The following is a 22,706-nucleotide window of genomic DNA, read 5'->3' on the forward strand; positions in this document are numbered from 1 at the left end:
AGTTTTGGAAGTTTTGGCCACAGCAATCAAAGCAGAAAAAGAAATAAAAGGAATCCAAATTGGAAAAGAAGAAGTAAAACTCTCATTGTTTGCAGATGACATGATCCTCTACATAGCAAACCCTAAAGACTCCGCCAGAAAATTAATGGAGCTAATCAATGAATATAGTAAAGTTGCAGGATATAAAATCAACACACAGAAATCCCTTGCATTCCTATATACTAATAATGAGAAAATAGAAAGAGAAATTAAGGAAACAATTCCATTCACCATTGCGATGAAAAGAATAAAATACTTAGGAATATATCTACCTAAAGAAACTAAAGACCTATATATAGAAAACTATAAAACACTGGTGAAAGAAATCAAAGAGGACACTAATAGATGGAGAAATATACCATGTTCATGGATTGGAAGAATCAACATAGTGAAAATGAGTATACTACCCAAAGCAATCTATAGATTCAATGCAATCCCCATCAAGCTACCAACAGTATTTTTCACAGAGCTAGAACAAATAATTTCACAATTTGTATGGAAATGCAAAAAACCTCGAATAATCAAAGCAATTTGAGAAAGAAGAATGGAACTGGAAGCATCAATATGCCTGACTTCAGGCTCTACTACAAAGCCACAGTCATCAAGACAGTATGGTACTGGCACAAAGACAGAAATATAGATCAATGGAACAAAATAGAAAGCCCAGAGATAAATCCACACACCTATGAACACCTTATCTTTGACAAAGGAGGCAAGAATATACAGTGGAGAAAAGACAATCTCTTTAACAAGTGGTGCTGGGAACTCTGGTCAACCACTTGTAAAAGAATGAAACTAGAACACTTTCTAACACCATACACAAAAATAAACTCAAAATGGATTAAAGGTCTAAACGTAAGACAAGAAACTATAAAAATCTTAGAGGAGAACATAGGCAAAACACTCTCCGACATACATCACAGCAGGATCCTCTATGACCCACCTCCCAGAATACTGGAAATAAAAGCAAAAATAAACAAATGGTACATAATTAAAATTAAAAGCTTCTTCACGACAAAAGAAACTATAAGCAAGGTGGAAAGACAACCTTCAGAATGGGAGAAAATAATAGCAAATGAAGCAACAGCCAAACAACTAATCTCAAAAATATACAAGCAACTCCTACAGCTCAATTCCAGAAAAATAAATGACCTAATCAAAAAATGGGCCAAAGAACTAAATAGACATTTCTCTAAAGAAGACATACAGATGGCTAACAAACACATGAAAAGATGCTCAACATCACTCATCATCAGAGAAATGCAAATCAAAACCACAATGAGGTACCATTTCACGCCAGTCAGAATGGCTGCAATCCAAAAGTCTACAAGCAATAAATGCTGGAGAGGGTGTAGAGAAAAGGGAACCCTCTTACACTGTTGGTGGGAATGGAAACTAGTACAGCCACTATGGAGAACAGTGTGGAGATACCTTAAAAAACTGGAAATAGAATTGCCATACGACCCAGCAATCCCACTACTGGGCATACACACACTGAGGAAATCAGAATTGAAAGAGACACATGTACCCCAATGTTCATCACAGCTCTGTTTATAATAGCCAGGACTTGGAAGCAACCTAAATGTCCATCAGCAGATGAATGGATAAGAAAGTTGTGGTACATATACACAATGGAGTATTACTCAGCCATTAAAAGAATACATTTGAATCAATTCCAATGAGATGGATGAAACTGGAGCCTATTATACAGAGTGAAGTAAGCCAGAAAGAAAAACACCATTACAGTATACTAACGCATATATATGGAATTTAGAAAGATGGTAATGACAACCCTGTATGCGAGACAGCAAAAGAGACACAGATGTATAGAACAGTCTTTTGGACTCTGTGGGGGGGGGGGGTGGTGATTTGGGAGAATGGCATTAAAACATGTATTATATCATATAAGAAACAAATTGCCAGTTCAGGTTCGATGCAGGATACAGGAAGCTTGGGGCTGGTGCACTGGGATGACCCAGAGGGATGGTACGGGGAGGGAGGTGGGAGGGGGGTTCAGGATGGGGAACATGTGAACACCCGTTGCGGATGCATGTTGATGTATGGCAAAACCAATACAATATTGTAAAGTAAAATAAATAAATTAATTAATTAAAAAAATCAAAACAAAAAACCACAATGAGGTACCATCTCATGCCGGTCAGAATGGCTGCTATCCAAAAGTCTATAAACAATAAATGCTGGAGAGGGTGTGGAGAAAAGGGAACCCTCTTACACTGTTGGTGGGAATGTAAACTAGTACAGCCACTATGGAGAACAGTGTGGAGATTCCTTAAAAAACTGGAGATTTGGGAGAATGGCATTGAAACATGTAAAATATCATGTATGAAATGAGTTGCCAGTCCAGGTTCGATGCACAATACTGGATGCTTGGGGCTGGTGCACTGGGACGACCCAGAGGGATGGAATGGGGAGGGAGGAGGGAGGAGGGTTCAGGATGGGGAACACATGTATACCTGTGGTGGATTCATTTTGATATTTGGCAAAACTAATACAGTTATGTAAAGTTTAAAAATAAAATAAAATTAAAAAAAAAAAAGAACTGCCATATGACTCAGTGCCATATGACCCATATGTCAATCCCACTGTTGGGCATATACACCGAGGAAACCAGAATTGAAAGAGACATGTGTACCCCAATGTTCATCACAGCACTGTTTACAATAGCCAGGATATGGGAGCAACCTAGATGTCTATCAGCAGACGAATGGATAAGAAAGCTGTGGTACATATATACAATGGAGTATTACTCAGCTGTTTAAAAAAATACATTTGAATAAGTTCTAATGAGGTGGATGAAACTGGAACCTATTACACAGAGTGAAGTAAGCCAGAAAGAAAAACACCAATACAGTATACTAACACATATATATGGAATTTAAAAAGATGGTAATGATGACCCTATATGTGAGAAAACAAAAGAGACACAGATGTATAGAACAGTCTTTTGGACTCTGTGGGAGAGGGCGAGGGTGGGATGATTTGAGAGAATAACATTGAAACATGTATATTACCATATGTGAAACAGATCACCAGTCCAGGTTCAATGCATGAGACAAGGTGCTCAGGGCTGGTGCACTGGGATGACCCTGAGGGATGGGATGGGGAGGAAGGTGCGAGGGGCTTTCAGGATGGGGGAACACATGTACACCCATGGCTGATTCATGTCAATGTATGGCAAAAACCGCTTACTCCTTGGAAGGAAAGTTATAACCAACCTAGATGGCATATTCAAAAGCAGAGACATTACTTTGCCAACAAATGTTCATTGGACACGACTGAGCAACTGATCTGATCTGATGGCAAAAGCCACTACAATACTGTAATTAGCCTCCAATTAAAATAAATAAATTAAAATAAATAAATCTCAGGGTCTGATATCATACAACATAAAAGTGCCAGAGCTGGAACTTTTGATTAATGTTCCATGTTCAATTAAACAATACCCAGTAAGAATGTATAACACTTCTTTTACATATTCTCTGGGCCATTTCTAGATATTATGGTATCTTGTCTCTGTCAGTGAGACCATTTAGGACTTATTATTTCAATAAAGATTTTTGTCCTATTTCCTATCTCTCCCAGAAAAAGTTTAAATCATTGGATGCATAAGAATAATTAACAGGTGCCATTTCCTACTTTGCTGCATCAAGATAGCCCCAAATACTAAAATATGTTTCTAACATCTTTAATTTGAGAGAAGTTAACATATCGAATTAATTGACCTACATTGTTGCCCACTATAAACAATTTATATTTACCTTGTATGTTACAAAAGCAAGACAGTTCCAGAAAAACATCTATTTCTGCTTTATTGACTATGCCAAAGCCTTTGACTGTGTGGATCACAATAAACTGTGGAAAATTCTGAAAGAGATGGGAATACCAAACCACCTGATCTGCCTCTTGAGAAATTTGTATGCAGATCAGGAAGCAAGAGTTAGAACTGGACATGGAACAACAGACTGGTTCCAAATAGGAAAAGGAGTTCGTCAAGGCTGTATATTGTCACTCTGTTTATTTAACTTATATGCGGAGTACATCATGAGAAACGCTGGACTGGAAGAAACACAAACTGGAACCAAGATTGCCGGGAGAAATAGCAATAACCTCAGATATGCAGATGACGCCACCCTTATGGCAGAAAGTGAAGAGGACCTCAAAAGCCTCTTGATGAAAGTGAAAGTGGAGAGTGAAAAAGTTGGCTTAAAGCTCAACATTCAGAAAACGAAGATCATGGCATCCGGTCCCACCCCTTTATGGGAAATAGATGGGGAAACAGTGGAAACAGTGTCAGACTTTATTTTGGGGGGCTCCAAAATCACTGCAGATGGTGACTGCAGCCATGAAATTAAAAGACGCTTACTCCCTGGAAGGAAAGTTATGACCAACCTAGATAGCATATTCAAAAGCAGAGACATTACTTTGCCAACAAAGGTTCATCTAGTCAAGGCTATGGTTTTTCCTGTGGTCGTGTATGGATGTGAGAGTTGGACTGTGAAGAAGGCTGAGTGCCGAAGAATTGATGCTTTTGAACTGTGGTGTTGGAGAAGACTCTTGAGAGTCCCTTGGACTGCAAGGAGATCCAACCAGTCCATTGTGAAGGAGATCAGCCCTGGGATTTCTTTGGAAGGAATGATGCTAAAGCTGAAACTCCAGTACTTTGGCTACCTGATGTGAAGAGTTGACTCATTGGAAAAGACTCTGATGCTGGGAGGGATTGGGGACGGGAGGAGAAGGGGACGACAGAGGATGAGATGTCTGGATGGCATCACTGACTCGATGGACGTGAGTCTCAGTGAACTCCGGGAGTTGGTGATGGACAGGGAGGCCTGGCGTGCTGCGATTCATGGGGTCGCAAAGAGCCGGACATGACTGAGCCACTGATCTGATCCGATCTGATGTTACAAAAATAAAAATTGTTTAAAAGAGGTGAATTTCCAGCTTTATATGCCACTACTCATTATTTTGTTTCACATAAAACTTTGAAAGAAAAAAGTTTGCTTTTCACAGTTTGGAAAGATTCTGTTATTTCCCCTACCAATAAAAAGGAAGGATGTTTATTCAAAATGATTCACTGAAAGGGACTGGCTCCTGCTCTCTTCAGGTTAATCTTACAATAGTTATTTCCCTGAGCAACCATCAAATATATACCATTAGCATAAAACCATAACTTTGCTTTCACTTTTGCCAATATTAAGATTATGCTGAATTCATAGGCGGGTTTACAGGCATCCATCCTATTTAAATACATTTTAGACGCTAAAAAAATCTACTCATCAACTTTTTATTAACTTCTGTGTCCTGTATATTCAGACACATAGACACGTGGTCAAAACAGGCACTGCTTAATCTTACAGTAACATGGGGAATTTAAATAGAATTTGTGTAGTATTTGTAACTATTTAGAAATTGGCTCTAGGAGTAAAACATAATCTTCTAAAGAAAAGAAAAATATGGCCAGGGCTTAAGAATTTAAATAAACATGACTTTGGAGGATTAAAAGTTGATATTTATTTTATACACTTAATGAAAATAAGTAGAAATGTATTTAGGAGCAGTCTTCTGAAATCTGAGCATGTCTTAACCTTTCCTAAAGCTATGAGGTTTTTTTCCTTTCTTTTACACTTATACCTCAATAATAATAAAAGTATGATAGTAATTCCCACTTTTGAATATGAGCATTACTGATATTAAATGTACAAGTTATAATGAGAATTTTTGTAAAGAGTTACTAATTTATTAACAATCAATATGAGCATAACTTTTAGACAGAATAATCAGATGGAATCCGGTATGTGTAAGTGTGACTCTCCATCAGTTAAGAAATGGCAACTTATTGTGCTGAGTAAATGATTGTTTCAAAAATTGCCAAAATTTCTTAAAATAAATATTAGAAAATAAATACACTTTGAAACTATTAAAATGTAAATTTGATATAAAATTAATGGAAAGTTAGGAGATGTTTAATACCAGAATGTGAATGATAAATAGCAAGTATGTTGCCCCCAAAGCCAGCAACACTGAATTGAGCCCACTCCATAAAAAACTTGAAAGAACAATTAACATCAACATTATATTGTGTTTCTAGAAAGCAAGATGTAAGTGCTATTTTCATAGCAAATCCAACTGTTAGCAAAGTTGGCTTTCTGTTCTACACTTTGAAAATTTGGAATGAAACACATTGATTACCCAGCTACTAGCAGAAACATGGACCCTAAAATAGCATACTGAGGACCCACGTGAAGGACTCATGAACCACTTGCTGTTTGTAGTACCTGCTGCTGCCATGTGATGATACCTTAGCAGTTAGCTCAGCTCCCTACGTGGTGCTGGTGGGAAAGAACACGCCTGCCAATGCAGGAGACACAAGAGACGCAAAACTGATCCCTGGGTCAGGAAGATCTGCTGGTAGAAGGCACAACATAGCAGTTGGCTCAGATTGCATATTATTCCAATAAAATTTGAGGATATACTCTGCAAAAGGCTATTCAAGACTAAAATCTCTAACTACCATTTATTCATATTTTTTATCAGAACATTCTTTAGTAATAGAGAAACAAAGTCAAATTAATTGCCTGTGATAATTAGTTTTTGTCTCAGATGGCTTATGGTAGGAATTTTCTTACTTTCTATATTCCATTTTTATTTCAATTTGTTGCTTTTATCTGTTTTGTTTAGTCTATTAAACACCCAAATCTTTTAAAAGATAACTGCAAACAGGTAATAATAGTGAACACTTATTAAAAACCTAATGTGTGCAAATGCACTGTCTGAAATATATTTCCCAGGATTCCTACTAAACCCTCATAACTATAATGTGAGTTGTACTACCCTTCTCTATATTCAAAAAAGAAGAAAACTGAGGTGAAGAGGACAAATAACTTGCCAATGTCAGAAATATCAGTGAGTGTATGGCACCAGGATATAAACCCAGGTGTTCTGAGCTCCAGAGTCAAAGCTTCTAATTGCCCTTATAAGCCGCCTATCAGGTAAGCAAGATAGAGAGACTGAGTGCCACAAAGCTGGTGAGTGGTTGAGTCCCCTTATGCCAGTGCAAAGGTTATTCTCCATAGGCACATAGAGTTTATGTGAGTAATGAACTAACTGCTTTGATGATGAATTAGCTAAATCCTAAACTCATTACAATATAATTATATTAAATTAGTGGATTATAAAAACACAAATGTTCTGCCATAGAAAATTGCACATATTTCATTTGGGTCAAGGATATCAGGGATCCTATTTCTATACATGGAGATTAAGAAATGAAGATTAAATGATTGTTAAAATAGGTAAGATTAATGAAAAATTCCAGATGTTCAGGCCAGTTTTAGAAAAGGCAGAGGAACCAGAGATCAAATTGCCAACATCCGATGGATCATTGAAAAAGCAAGAGAGTTCCAGAAAAAACATCTATTTCTGCTTTATTGACTATGCCAAAGTCTTTGACTGTGTGGATCACAATAAACTTGTGGAAAATTCTGAAAGAGATGGGCATATCAGACCACCTGACCTGCCTCTTGAGAAACCTGTATGCAGGTCAGGAAACAAGAGTTAGAACTGGACATGGAAAAAATGACTGGTTCCAAATAGGAAAAGGAGTACATCAAGGCTGTATATTGTCACCCTGCTTATTTAACTTATATGCAGAGTACATCATGAGAAACGCTGGGCTGGAGGAAGCACAAGCTGGAATCAAGATTGCCAGGAGAAATATCAATAACCTCAGATATGCAGATGATACCACCCTTATGGCAGAAAGTGAAGAGGAACTAAAAAGCCTCTGATGAAAGTGAAAGAGGAGAGTGAAAAAGTTGGCTTAAAGCTCAACATTCAGAAAACGAAGATCATGGCATCTGGTCCCATCACCTCATGGCAAATAGATGGGGAAACAGTGTCAGACTTTATTTTTCTGAGCTCCAAAATCACTGCAGATGGTGATTGCAGCCATGAAATTAAAAGATGTTTACTCCTTGGAAGGAAAGTTATGACCAATCTAGACAGCATATTAAAAAACAGAGACATTACTTTGCCAAAAATGTCCATCTAGTCAAAGGCTTGGAGAAGGCAATGGCACCCCACTCCAGTACTCTTGCCTGGAAAATCCCGTGGACGGAGGAGCCTGGTAGGCTGCAGTCCATGGGGTCGCTAAGAGTCGAACACGACTGAGAGACTTCCCTTTCACTTTTCACTTTTATGCATTGGAGAAGGAAATGGCAACCCACTCCAGTGTTCTTGCCTGGAGAATCCCAGGGACGGTGGAGCCTGGTGGGCTACCGTCTATGGGGTCACACAGAGTCGGACACGACTGAAGTGACTTAGCAGCAGCAGCAGCAGTCAAAGGCTATGGTTTTACCAGTGGTCATGTATGGATGTGAGAGTTGGACTATAAAGAAAGCTGAGTCGTCGAAGAATTGATGCTTTTAAATGTGCTGGAGAAGACCCTTGAGAGTCCCTTGGACTGCAAGGAGATCCAACCAGTCCATCCTAAAGCATATCAGTCCTGGGTGTTCATTGGAAGGACTGATGTTGAAGCTGAAACTCCAATACTTTGGCCACCTGATGCAAAGAGCTGACTCATTGGAAAAGACCCTGATGCTGCGAAAGATTGAAGGCAGGAGGAGAAGGGGACGACAGAGGATGAGATGGTTGGATGGCATCATCAACTCAATGGACATGGGTTTGGGTGGAATCCTGGAGTTGTTGATGGACAGGGAGGCCTGGAGTGCTGCGGTCATGGCGTTGCAAAGAGTTGACACAACTGAGCGACTGAACTGAACTGAACTGAACTGAGGCGTGTTTGTTTGTTTGTTTGTTTGTTTTACTGTTTAGGTGGTTTGTTACCTAAATAATGAATATTTGGGCTATCGAAGATTATACTTTCTTAGCACTTACTAGTGCTTCTTTTATAAATCCATCCATGATTAAGGTTTAATACATTTCTTGGTTTGAAAAATGTCTTTAGAAGTATTCTGTAGAAAACAAGAAAGAACATCCTCACAAAATTAATATCATTGAAATATCAAAAACAGAGATAATTACATGTTTAATGTTTAACTTAGTTTCAATTGAAGTACTTCTTATCACACAGCTGGGTGTTATTAAGAACAAACTCTTATATTTGAGTCCATTTACTCTCTGGTGTACAACTTTAATTCTATTGTATTATATTTAAACACCAGTTGTGGAGTGGTTTTGAAGAATGAGTCTGAAGAACTACTTTACTATTAAATTTCATGCCTTAAGACTATAGTTCTTAGGAGGGTTCAGGATGGGGAACACATGTATACCTGTGGCGGATTCATTTTGATATTTGGCAAAACTAATACAGTTATGTAAAGTTTAAAAATAAAATAAAATTTAAAAGTAAAAAAAAAAAGAAATATAAAGCATATCAAAGAACCAGAAGCCTGCACTGAAGATACTATTTAGTCAGATTGATCCCTTCCATATCTATGTTGTTTCAGTTCAGTTCAGTTCAGTCACTCAGTCGTGTCCGACTCTTTGCAACCCCACAGCATGCCAGGCCTCCCTGTCCATCACCAACTCCCAGAGTTTACCCAAACTCATGTCCATCAAGTCGGTGATACCATCCAGCTATCTCATCCTCTGTCGTCCCCTTCTCCTCCTGCCCCCAGACCCTCCCAGCATCAGAGTCTTTTCCAATGAGTCAACATTTTGCATGAGGTGACCAAAGAATTGGAGTTTCAGCTTTAGCATCAGTCCTTTCAAAGAAAACCCAGGACTGATCTCCTTTAGGATGGACTGGTTGGATTGCCTTGCAGTCCAAGGGACTCTCAAGAGTTTTCTTCAACACCACAGTTCAAAAGCATTAATTCTTCGGCCCTCAGCCTTCTTCACAGTCCAACTTTCACATCCATACATGACCACTGGAAAAACCATAGCCTTGACTACACAGGCATTTGTTGGCAAAGTAATGTCTCTGCTTCTTAATATGCTATCTAGGTTGGTCACAACTTTCCTTCCAAGGAGTGTCTTTTAATTTCATGGCTGCAATCACCATCTGCAGTGATTTTGGAGCTCAGAAAAATAAAGTCGGCCAGTGTTTCCACTGTTTCCCCATCTATTTTCCATGAAATGATGGGAACAGATGCCATGATCTTAGTTTTCTGAATGTTGAGCTTTAAACCAAGCTTTTCACTCTCCACTTTCACTTTCATCAAGAGGCTTTTGAGTTCCTCTTCACTTTCTGCCATAAGGGTGGTGTCATCTGCATATCTAAGGTTATTGATATTTCTCCTGGCAATCTTGATTCCAGCTTGTGCTTCCTCCAGCCCAGCGTTTCTCATGATGTACTCTGCATATAAGTTAAATAAGCAGGATGATAATATACAGCCTTGACGTACTCCTTTTCCTATTTGGAACCAGTCTGTTGTTCCATGTCTAGTTCTAAGCAAAAGACCAAGTGATATATTGAGGGATAATGTAATTATTATCATAATAAAAATTATGTGGCATAACATTTGTTTTATTTTATTATAATTTTGAGTTTTCAAATCTCACTATTAAAATCAACCAATTTTAATATTCCCATTGTTCCACATGAAATCAAATATTTTAATGAACATTATCTCTTATTTTAAAGAAGTACAAATTTTAGCAGACTTCCCAGGTGGCTCAATGGTAAATAATTAGCCTGCAATGCAGGAGACATGGGTTCAATCACTGGATAGGAAGATCCCCAGGAGAAGGAAATGGCAACCCACTGCATTATTCTTGCCTAAGAAATCATTTAAACAGAGGAGACTGTTGGGCTACAGTCGACAGGGGTCACAAAGAGTTGAACACAGAGAGTTCAACTCACAAAGAGTTGAACTTAGCCAACATCAACACCAAAACAACACAAATTATGGCACTACAGGTCATAAGCAGGGCAGTAAAAAAATGTATTGAAGGGTAACTTCAATGACAAATGTAAATGTAGAGTTCTCAGAAAATTAAAGCATAATAACAAAATTAGAAAATGCAAGAAAGTGTTAGGCCTTATGCTGGAAACTACTCTGGTGTATAAACAATTGGCTGAATCAGACAAAAAACAATTGCTGTATCACATGCTAAGAAATAATGAAAGTAGGAAAAATATGGCCAAATTATAAAGCTTCTGAGAAAATTCAAATATTAATATATAGCAAAATTATTTACTCAGCACATGGCAGGCACACAATAAATATTTGTTAAATTAATAAACAAAGAAAGACAATGCCAAAGAATGCTCAAACTACCGCACAATTGCACTCATCTCACGCGCTAGTAAAGTAATGCTTAAAATTCTCCAAGCCAGGCTTCAGCAATACGTGAACCATGAACTTCCAGATGTTCAAGCTGGTTCTAGAAAAGGGAGAAGAACTAGAGATCAAATTTCCAACACCCGATGGATCATTGAAAAAGCAAGAGTTCCAGAAAAAACATCTATTTCTGCTTTACTGACTATGCCAAAGCCTTTGACTGTGTGGATCACAATAAACTGTGGAAAATTCTGAAAGAGATGGGAATACCAGACCACCTGACCTGCCTCTTGAGAAACCTGTATGCAGGTCAGGAAGCAAGAATTAGAACTGGACATGGAACAAATGACTGGTTCCAAATAGCAAAAGGAGTACATCAAGGCTGTATATTGTCACCCTGCTTATTTAACTTATATGCAGAGTACATCATGAGAAATGCTGGGCTTGAGAATCAGGGTTGCCAGGAGAAATATCAATAACCTCAGATATGCAGATGACACCACCCTTATGGCAGAAAGTGAAGAAGAACTAAAAAGCCTCTGACGAAAGTGAAAGAGGAGAGTGAAAAAGTTGGCTTAAAGCTCAACATTCAGAAAATGAAGATCATGGCATCTGTTCCCATCACTTCATGGCAAATAGGTGGGAAAACAGTGGAAACAGTGTCAGACTTTATTTTTCTGGGCTCCAAAATCACTGCAGATGGTGATTGCAGCCATGAAATTAAAAGATACTTACTACTTGGGAGGAAAGTTATGACCAACCTAGATAGCATATTGAAAAGCAGAATCATTACTTTGCCAACAAAGGTCCATCTAGTCAAAGGCTATGGTTTTTCCAGTGCTCATGTATGGATGTGAGAGTTGGACTGTGAAGAAAGCTGAGCGTGGAAGAATTGATGCTTTTGAACTGTGGTGTTGGAGAAGACCCTTGAGAGTCCCTTGGACTGTAAGGAGATCCAACCAGTCCATCATAAAGGAGATCAGTCCTGAGTGTTCATTGGAAGGACTGATGTTGAAGCTGAAATTCCAATACTTTGGCCACCTGTTACGAAGAGCTGACTTATTGGAAAAGACCCTGATTCTGGGAAAGATTGAAGGCAGGAGGAGAAGTAGACGACAGAGGAAGAGATAGTTGGATGGCATCATTGACTCATGGACATGGGTTTGGGGGGACTCTGGGAGTTGGTGATGGACAGGGAGGCCTGATGTGCTGCGGTTCATGGGGTTGCAAAGGGTCTGACACCACTGAGCAACTGAACTGCACTGAATAAACATGGAAGGTGGAAAGACATAGAATTATTTTTCTCTCAGTAACCATATACTCCAGGTGTGAGGGCTATAGATCAACTCCCAGAAACCTCAAAGGGACCTTTCATTACATTAGTGAATTTCTTGAGACAGGATGTGTTGATCAGTTTTGATGACTTCAATCTAAATGTTTCAAGACACTGAGTGCATCAGTCTCTCAGAGACCAGGTCTCACTAATCAAGATAATGGGATTACTTATAAACACCAGAACACTGAGGGATTCGTTTTATCTTTTTATTTTGTGTGTGTGTGTGTGTGTTTAAGGCATATGTTTCCCATTTATTTTTAAATTTTGAACATAATTGTTTTCCAAAATATTTTTGATAGTTATAGAATTTCTCTCCATGAAATCGCAGTTCCTGACCCTAAAATGCTACTCTTTTCTGTAAGAATGAATGTGCCCCCAAGGGATCTAGCGCAGCATGCACTTTTCACAAGGCTGTGCAAGTACTAATAAATCAATCCTTGTGGGATTGAATATTCATTTGGTATGCACTGTAATTTTAATAGATATATAGAATACTCTTTCAACTTTGTCCTTTAATACTATAGGAGAGGAGAAAACATATTCATGAATACTAAAAAAATCTGATCTTCTTCAGAAATCAAGACAATCAAATAACAGTTGTCCTTCAGAATCAAATATTTGACTGTTAGATGATTTTTTTTTTCCTCATCCTTTCTTTTGAAAATGAAAGTCACTCAGTGATGTCCAACTCTTGAGATCCCATGGACTGTATGTAGCCCACCAGGCTCCTCTATCCATGGAATTTTCCAGGCAAGAATACTGGAGTAGGTTGCCATTTCCTACTCCAAGGGATTCATTTTAAATGGCACATTTCATCACATAATTTTTGCATTCTTTCCCTATAGGTAGAGGTATATAGGAAACTAAATATAAACTGAAGGTTGATGAGTAGTCCTTGAAATACAATAAGGAGAGCTGGAAGAAGTAGCCTTTAAAGGTTTAGATCTATGACAGCCTGATATGTCCATTTTCCAAGGAGGATTATTTTTGCTTAGGGGACTGACAGTTGAGAACTACATCAATTAAAACATCATCTCTTGGATATTACCTCTAGAGTTTGCTACTACAGAGTTGTGGGGTTTTTTTTTAATTCAAATTACCATTCTCTTTCTGAATAACACTTTATTCATTAAATTTAATGAGTAACATGAGGACTGTTTGCCTCCTCACCCAAGAAGTAGTTTGTTCCTATCTTTCCTATCATCTCTTGCCTCTACAACTTGAACTTAAAGTGTATTTCCACTAATTAAAACACATCTTGAGGAAACTCTTCTTACCCTTCTCAGATTACCACATCTATCTAAAAATGAATGTATTTCTGCCACTGTGCCATGTGGAATCACTTGCTGTATTTGCCTAGCTACAGGTTTCTGCTTTTACTTGTAAGGACCTAAGTATTACAGGAGGGGAAAGAATACACAAGTTTTAGGACTCACTGACATCAAAAATTCTTGCATCCTATAGACCTTTTTGAAATCCCAATAGCTTCATGACACAATAAAAAGAAAGCTTTCTCTCTCTGCCCTGCCACTGACATACAGGGAAGAAGTAGATGAAAATTTGATGACTCTCTAACAGATTGATCAATATGTCTACTATTCTCCTTGGTTTAAACATCATCAATATACTAGACATCATATTAGGTTAGGAGTTAGATTATCTAGAATGAGGTCTCTCTTATCCCTGTCAATAATTACTTATGCAAGTTGGGCACATTATTTTATCTCATGTGTAAATGGGGTTGCACAGTTATCAGAAGTTCTTAATGCCTATGCTTGTGGCATTGATATAATCCTATGAGTATTTGTGGCTAATCAAAGCAATGATTCCTTTTGTTTGTTTTGTTTTTGTTTGCTTTTTTATCCCCTTCCAGTTCTACTGAGATATAATTGACATGCAGCACTGTATGTGTTTAAGGTGTACAGCATAATGATTTGACTTACGTACATCATGAAATGATTACCACAATAAGTTTAGTGAACATCCATCATTTCAAGTAGATATAAAGTGAAAGATTAAACAATGTTCTTCCTTATGATGAAAACTGTTAGAATTTAACAACTTCCATATACCATATGGCAATGTTAATTATATTTATCATTCTGTACATTACATTCATGGGATTTCCCTATAGCTCGGATAGTAAAGAACCTGCCTGCAATGCAGGAGACCCAGGTTCGATCACTGGATCACAAAGATCCCCTGGAGAAGGAAATGGCAATCTCCTCCAGTATTCTTGCCTGGAGAATCTCATGGACAAGGGAACTTGATGGGCTACAGTCCATGGGGTCGCAAAGAGTCAGACATGACTAAGGGACTAACACACACATTATATTATAGTACTTGTTTATCATACAAATGGATGTTTATACCTTTTGAGCATCTTCATCCAATGCCTTCTCCCCCAGGCCTCTGCCTCTGGTAAACACAAATCTGCTATCTTCTTTCATGGGTTTGTTTGTTCTTCAGTTGTAAATGACCTTCAATGCTATGCTAGCTCCTGGTATACAACATAGTGATTAAATATTTCTATATGTTTCAAAATCATCACCATGGTAAGACCAGTACCCTTGTCAACATACAAAGATGCTATATAATTATTGACTATATTCCCACACTGTATTTTTCGTCCCTGTGACTCATTTATTTTGTAGCTGAAAGTTTGTATCAATTTATTTCCCTCAATTTCTTTCCTCCTCCCACCCTGTCCCCTGTAGCAACCATTTGTTTGTTCTCTGAGTCTGTTTCTGTTTTATGTTTGTTCCTTTTTTTTTCAGATTCTACATATAAGTAAAATTATTCAATATTTGCCTTTCTCTTATTTCACTTAGCATTATATACTCTAGGCCCATCTGTGTTGTTACAAATAGCAAGACAGCCATTTGTCTTGCTTTTTGACATCCAAGTAATAATCTATTATGTAAATAATAGCCAATTATATGTATCATATATATTTTATATCTACATATATATGTAAAATCTTCTTTATACATTCACCTATTGATGGGCACTTATGTTGCTTTTGCCTCCTTGCTATTGTATGTACACACATACATTGTGTATGTACACATACCCTATGTTCACTTCAGTGAACATAGGGTGTGTGTATCTATTCTAATTAGCATTTTAGTTTTCTTTAACTCCTGATAAATACCCTGGAGTAGAATTGTTGGGGTCTGTGTGCTCAGTTACTCAGTCATGTCCGACTCTTTGCAACCCACTGGACTGTAGCCTGACAGGCTTCACTGTCCATGGGATTTCCCAGGCAAGAATACTGGAGTGGGCTGCCATCTCGTACTACAGGGGATCTTTCCAATCCAGGGGTGGAACCTGTGGCTCTTGGGTCTCCTGCATTGGCAGGCGGATTCTTTATCAGTGCTCTACCAGGGAGGCCCTAAGATTGGAGTGCATGGTAGCTCTATTTTTATTTTTTGAAGAATCTCCAAACTGTTTTCCATAGTGGCTGCACAAATTCACATTCTCACTAACAGTGCACAGAGGTACTTTTTTCTTCACATCCTCACCAACACTTATTTGCTGCCATTCTGACAAGCATGAGGTGATATGTCATTGAGTTTTTGATTTGCATTTTCCTGATGATTAGTGATGTTGAGCCCAACATTACGTGCCATCTATATGTCTTATTTGGAAAAATGTCTATTTTTAAAAATCAGGTTGCTTGTTTTTTGATATTGAGTTGTATGAGTTCTTTGTATATTATAGATATAATCTTGTAAGGGGTTACCCTCACTGGATATATCATTTGCAAATATCTTCTCCCATTCCTTAGATGGCTTTTCATTTTGTTGATAGTTTTCTTTGCTGTGCAAGAGCTTTTTAATTTGATGTAGTTCCATTTGTTTATTTTTGCTTTTATTTCCCTTGTCTGAGTAGATGTATCCCAAAAGACAATATTCTAAGACTGATACACATTAAAATGTATACTATCTGTTTACTTCTAGAACTTTTACAGTTTCAACTGCTATATTTTATGTCTTTGATAGATTTTATTTTTATATATGGTGTGAGAAAGGAGTCCAGTTTTGATTCTTTTGCATGCAGCTATTCAGTTTTCCCAGCACCATTTATGGAAGAGGCTGTCTCTTCCATGATACCTCTTTTGTGGTGGGTTTAATTGCTCATTTAAGTGTAGGTTCATTTGTGCTCTAGGAGCACCCTCTATGCGGGCTGTGTAGGTCATTCTGTTGTGGCTGGCTGACTTCTGAGGACCCTCTTGAAAACATAATGGGCCCCAATCTGGTTGGTTACCAAGCCCTACCTTGTGCAGAGGCTGCCAGCCTCTGCAATTTTAATTGTCCTTCCCTTTGTGGGTCTTCACCCAAGACTATGTATTTTGACTATACTGCATCTCTGTCCTCCTGCCACCTCATTATGGATCCTTTTGCTTGTTTAATTGTATAAGATCTTTTCTGCCAGTCTTCAGGTCAATCTCATCAATAGTTTCTTTGTATATGTTGCAATGTTGGCATAGCCCTGGGAGGAAGTGAGCTCAGGGTCTTTCTATGTTTTGACCACTCCTGTAAAGTAGAGGTTCTGGAAAGGGTAGTGATTAGGTAGGACACAAACCATGGGGAAGAGAAAAATTCCTGCTAGATTTTCAGTGTAAAGAGGAAACACATATATTTTTGGTCAACCCTTAATTGCAGGAGGCTGGAAAAGATTTCAGACATTTTTCAAATGCTAACAGTTTCTAGAAATTTTTTAAGTCACAGAATTCATGATTTTTTCATATCTGAGAGCTAAAGAAAAATATATACAATTGAATATCAGGAATTAATATGAAATAGCAATTTGTGGTAGGCATTGCTGCTGATACTGCTGCTGCTAAGTCGCTTCAGTCGTGTCCAACTCTGTGCAACCCCAGAGACGGCAGCCCACCAGTCTCCCCCGTCCCTGGGATTCTCCAGGCAAGAACACTGGAGTGGGTTGCCATTTCCTTCTCCAATGCAGGAAAGTGAAAAGTGAAAGTGAAGTCGTTCAGTCGTATCCGACTCTTAGCGACCCCATGGACTGCAGCCTACCAGGCTCCTCCGTCCATGGGATTTTCCAGGCAAGACTACTGGAGTGGGGTGCCATTGCCTTCTCCAGTGATAGGCATTGGTCCTGCCTAAATACTTCTGAATACAGAAATGATATGACACCATTTTATAATTCATGGTTAAAATATGTGGTGTATGCTTAGTCGCTCAGTTGTGTCCATAGTATGATACAATCCATGTGTAATCATTTGAAATCAAATTAATTTGAATTAAAATATATAAATATTTCCCTTTACTTCAGCTCACTCAATCACATGAAAGCTTGGAAGAATTAATGTGAATTATATTTATTCTTTCATTTCAGGTTCTACAGCTCCTGTTGAATTTCTAGCATTCATTTTCTCTCACTGTTACAGCAGCTTCCTAAATATGTTGTGCTTTAATAGGCACTGACATCCTCACTTCATATCCTTTTGAGGGATAAATCAGAACCAGACGAAACTTCAAATGATAGATTGATAACTGATTAAAAGATCAGACATAAAGGCTGCTAAATAATTAATTAGGGCTTTCTGCATGCAAAAAAATGTTCTTTTTTAATATTTGAGGAAATTAGAAGATATTTGATAGTTTAGATTCACCTAGCTATTATTTCCCAATGAATTTTTGGCAATAGAGTAAAATTTTTCCAGTGTTTGGTGATGCTGAAAACACTGGGCTTTGTGATTGAGTATCAAAAAGAACTTGTAATAATACTCTATGCAGACATTCATTCAGGTTTTTAATTTTTATATCCTCTGTGTCCTTAGGCTCTTGCTTTCCTTTATCAATATTCACAACATATTCCATTGAAAAGATTAATATTTTCCTTAAAGTGTTCCCATTTTTATGTAAAATAACTGAATTTATACACAGAAACAATTGCTTGGGAAATAAATTGGCATTTACTTATGTCTCTGGCCAGAAAGTTCTACTTATTTTAATAGTGTCACAAAGGTAGAAAGTGAAAAGATGTTATTTTGCTGGATAACTGGATGAATAAATAAAAGTAAAATTACATTATATATATATATATATATATATATATACACACACACACATATATATGTGTATTGCATTTCTTAAATTTCAATAGCAGCAGGTGTTTATAGCTAAAATATGCACCTAACTCCCAAGGGTTTGAAATCATTCAAATATTTAGAATTTTAATTTTATATTCTATTTACTTCCAAAAACTATGAAAAAATAACATCTATCATGAGTTTTCAAAAATAATAAATTATGTCCTGAATAGGAATAATTTGGTTAGCATCACCAGAATGACTAGTTCAATCAAACGTGTATATTAGACACAGTAACAACATCTACTATGTATTGGGTTCTTAGCCATAACAATGAATAAGATAGTGTCTTTGCCCTCTAACTTCCATGGTATAGTTCAGGAGAGAGACAGATATAATCATTGTAATGCAGTTTATTAGCACATGTATTAGTGTTAACCACATAAGAAACAATTCAGAATCTCAATGTCTTAACAAATGGGAAACTGTTTCTTGCACACAGGTTCAGTTGATCTAGCCTTGGATGGGTTTAGCAGCACTGCTTCAGGCTTTGGAGCATCTGGGCCTGTCTCCAAACTGTGGACTGGAATGTAATCTGTTTTATATTTCTCCCATTATCCTTTTGCTAGTGGCTGCTTGGGCAAATTCTTTTCATGGGAAATTATACTAGTGTAGCAGAACAAGCCAACCTATCCTGGCATGTTAAAAACCTTGGTTTATTTAAAATCTGTCGTACACCATTTATCACTGACCAGAGTGAGTCATATGGTTAAGCTCATGCATCAGTGAATGCATGCAAACCTCAAGAATGAAAACGATTTGAGTACATACCTGCCAAACAATAGCCTAGTTCATCACAGCACTATTTGGAAATGAAACTCTTAAGTTAGCTGATAGTCTGAGGCTGGGCTTTACTGCATTGTCAAGGGTAACTTTTGAATGCACTTGTCTTTCTTTCTCCCAAACTATCTCTCCTGCCTTGGCTTCTGCTTTAAATGACAAGAATTAATAATAATCAGATGGGGGCTCACTCTAGGACACTGATTAAGCTCCATTTTTTGGTGTGCATTTTGGTAGACACTAGATGTGGCTTCTCACTCACTGATACTCTACCTTGTCCAGCCTAGCTACATGTTGCCTTCTTATACTCTTGTATTTCTTTGCCCTTAGAAAAATGATTCAGAATGAGGTAGTTAATAGTAAGATAGGTCACCTTATTTATCCTCTCATCATTCACTGAATATGACCATGGTTAAGGCTCAACAGATGGCTGATGTTAAGAGCTTTGAATTTGATGTTGGAGAAGAACTTTTACCTTCTCCACTGGCAAATGCCTATGTAAGTTTAAAACAAAGCACCAAAGTTAAACAGGCAAGGACAATTTTACTCAAGACTATTGCAACAAGGAGAGAGATTGACCTCAATTCCACTAAAAAAAAAAAAATGGTTGGAGAGATTTTAGGACCTAAAATCTTAGGGCATCTTTGTTTGCTAATTGAGTTTACCCCCCCAAAAATTAAACTTTCTCTTATCTTTATGACAGGAGGTAGTTTTACAACCTTGATCAGAACCCACTGAAGTTAAGTAGATCCCATCCCACAGAGACTGGTAGAGAGGGGCACACATTCCTTGATAATTACATTTCTATGAAAGGACTCCCAAGTCCTTAAAAAAGATATTCCCAGGAATTTCTTGAGTCTTAAAACTATTAGAAAGAGGCTTTTAAAGAGATTCATATTCATTTCAAAGCAGCAGAGCAAAATTTGGAATTATAGGTTTTCTAAAGTAAATGCTGTAAGGAAAGAAAGGTCAGGGACCTATAGTCAGGAAAAAAAATCTAAAATGTAGTCTAACTGCTGCTGCTGCTACTGCTGGAGGGGGACACTAAGGACATCTTGGTCAAACCACAAGTTTGGATCAAAAGATTCTAGTACTAGGGTCTCAGGCCAAAGCCCAGCTGTAAAGCAGTAACTTTTTGACATTTGTTATTTTTGCTCTTGAGTATATGTCCTTCAAGCAACTTATGAGAAAGAAGGTGACTATGACAAAATAAGATTCAGTTGTGTCCAGGTGTTGTGGTTTTATGATCATCTTAATATATAAACAAAACTCCTTCTTTCCTTGAATATTTTTTAAGTAGATGAGAGACGAGCCCATTTCTCTTTTATATTATGTACAAAAATGATTATTGAGTAGTGTAGAGAACAGACCCTGGAGGCAAGAGAATCCTTAGGAGAGAAAAAGAACTTTTACTAAAATAGTAAGAATTGTGGATAGAAAGAAAATAGCATTTAAAAAATGATGAAACCAATCATATTAATAAAGAAGCTGGTTTAATGCAATACCAAATGCAGAAGACCTGGGTTTGATCCCTGGGTTGGGAAAATCCCCTGGAGAAGGGACAGGCTATCCACTCCAGTATTCTGGCCTGGAGAATTCCGTGAACTGTATAGTTCATGGGGTCGCAAAGAGTCGGACATGACTGAGCCACTTTCACTTTAGGAGGCTTCCCTGGTGGCTCGAGATGGTAAAGTATCTGCCTTCAATGTGGGAGACCTGGGTCAGGAAGATCCCCTGGAGAAAGAAATGGCAACCCACTGCAGTACTCTTTCCTGGAAAATCCCATGGACAGAGGAACCTGGTAGGCTATTAGTCCATGGGGTAGCAAAGAGTTGGACACAACTGAGCGACTTCACTTTCTTTCAAGGCTTTCAAGTTTTTAATGTGGGTGGCTAGGAGAAAGGTTGTTAATTCTTTTATACTTGGTAACAATAAATTACCTTGCAAAGATCTGTTACCACTCGCTACCCAAAATGATAATATCCTAAAGATGTGCACAGTCCCTCAGTTGTGTCTGACTCTTTGCAACCCCATAGACTGTAGCCTGCCAGGCCCCTCTGTGCATGGGATTTTCTAGGCAAGAATACTACGGTGGGTTGCCATTTCCTCCTTCAGAGGATCTTCCAGACCCAGGGATCAAACCCATGTCTCCTGCATCTCCTGCATTGGCAAGCAAATTCTTTAACACTGAGCCACCTGGGAAGCTCCATCTTAAGGATGGCAGAGACTATTAGGGGTCACCAACTGAATAGGTCACTAATGCAGAAATTCCTTTCTTAGCATCATAAAGATAATTTTTTTTTCTGTGCTAAGTTGTTTTTCAGTTGATGGTAAAATTACTTCCTCTTATTGCTTCCTGTTAACAAATGGGTTTAAATTTTAGATGCTTAAATGTTACGATCATATGAACTTTTCTATACTTTTTACAAATTTTACTGGAGTATAGTTGCTTTCCATTGCTGTGCCAGTTTTTGCTGTACAGCAAAGTGAATCAGACATACTTATATGTATATCCCTTCTTTTTTGGATTTCCTTCCCATTTATGTCACCACAGAGCATCAAGTAGAGTTCCTGTGCCGTATAGTCGGTTCTCGTTAGTCATATATTTTATACAACATAGTACATATACGTCAATCCCATTCTCCAAATTCATTCTATTCATCATATGACAACATTTCTAGAATTCCGACTACCAGCCTAGATCTTCTTCTATGTATACTTCACTTTTTTTTTTTTTAATGAGACTTCTGAAACTCAAATGCTGAAACCAAATACATTAATTTAGAACTAGCTGAGGCTTTCCCCTTCTAAATTAAACTGCTGGTCTTAGGTTTAAGTCAACTATAATTCTTAAACAATTTTTCACATATTACAAATCTTTTTTCCAGAAACTCATAGCAGATTAAAATATATATATATATATATATATATATATATATATATTCGTGTCAGTGAACATTCCCTTTATTTTGGTTTGAAATGACTTATCTATGATCTCTTTTGAAGGTTTAATGTTCTATAGATGAAACCTCATGTTTGTTTTTATTTTAATGCTGGTTTGTTTCCTCACCTCCCTTGTGATATTCTATTGGCCTAACAGGCATCTTTGATTCTGTAAAAGCTGCTCAAAACATTTTTAATTCCAGATTTTATTGTTTTGTTC

This window comes from Bubalus bubalis, chromosome 8 (assembly GCF_019923935.1).
Source record: "Bubalus bubalis isolate 160015118507 breed Murrah chromosome 8, NDDB_SH_1, whole genome shotgun sequence".
In the NCBI taxonomy this organism is placed as follows: Eukaryota; Metazoa; Chordata; class Mammalia; order Artiodactyla; family Bovidae; genus Bubalus; species Bubalus bubalis.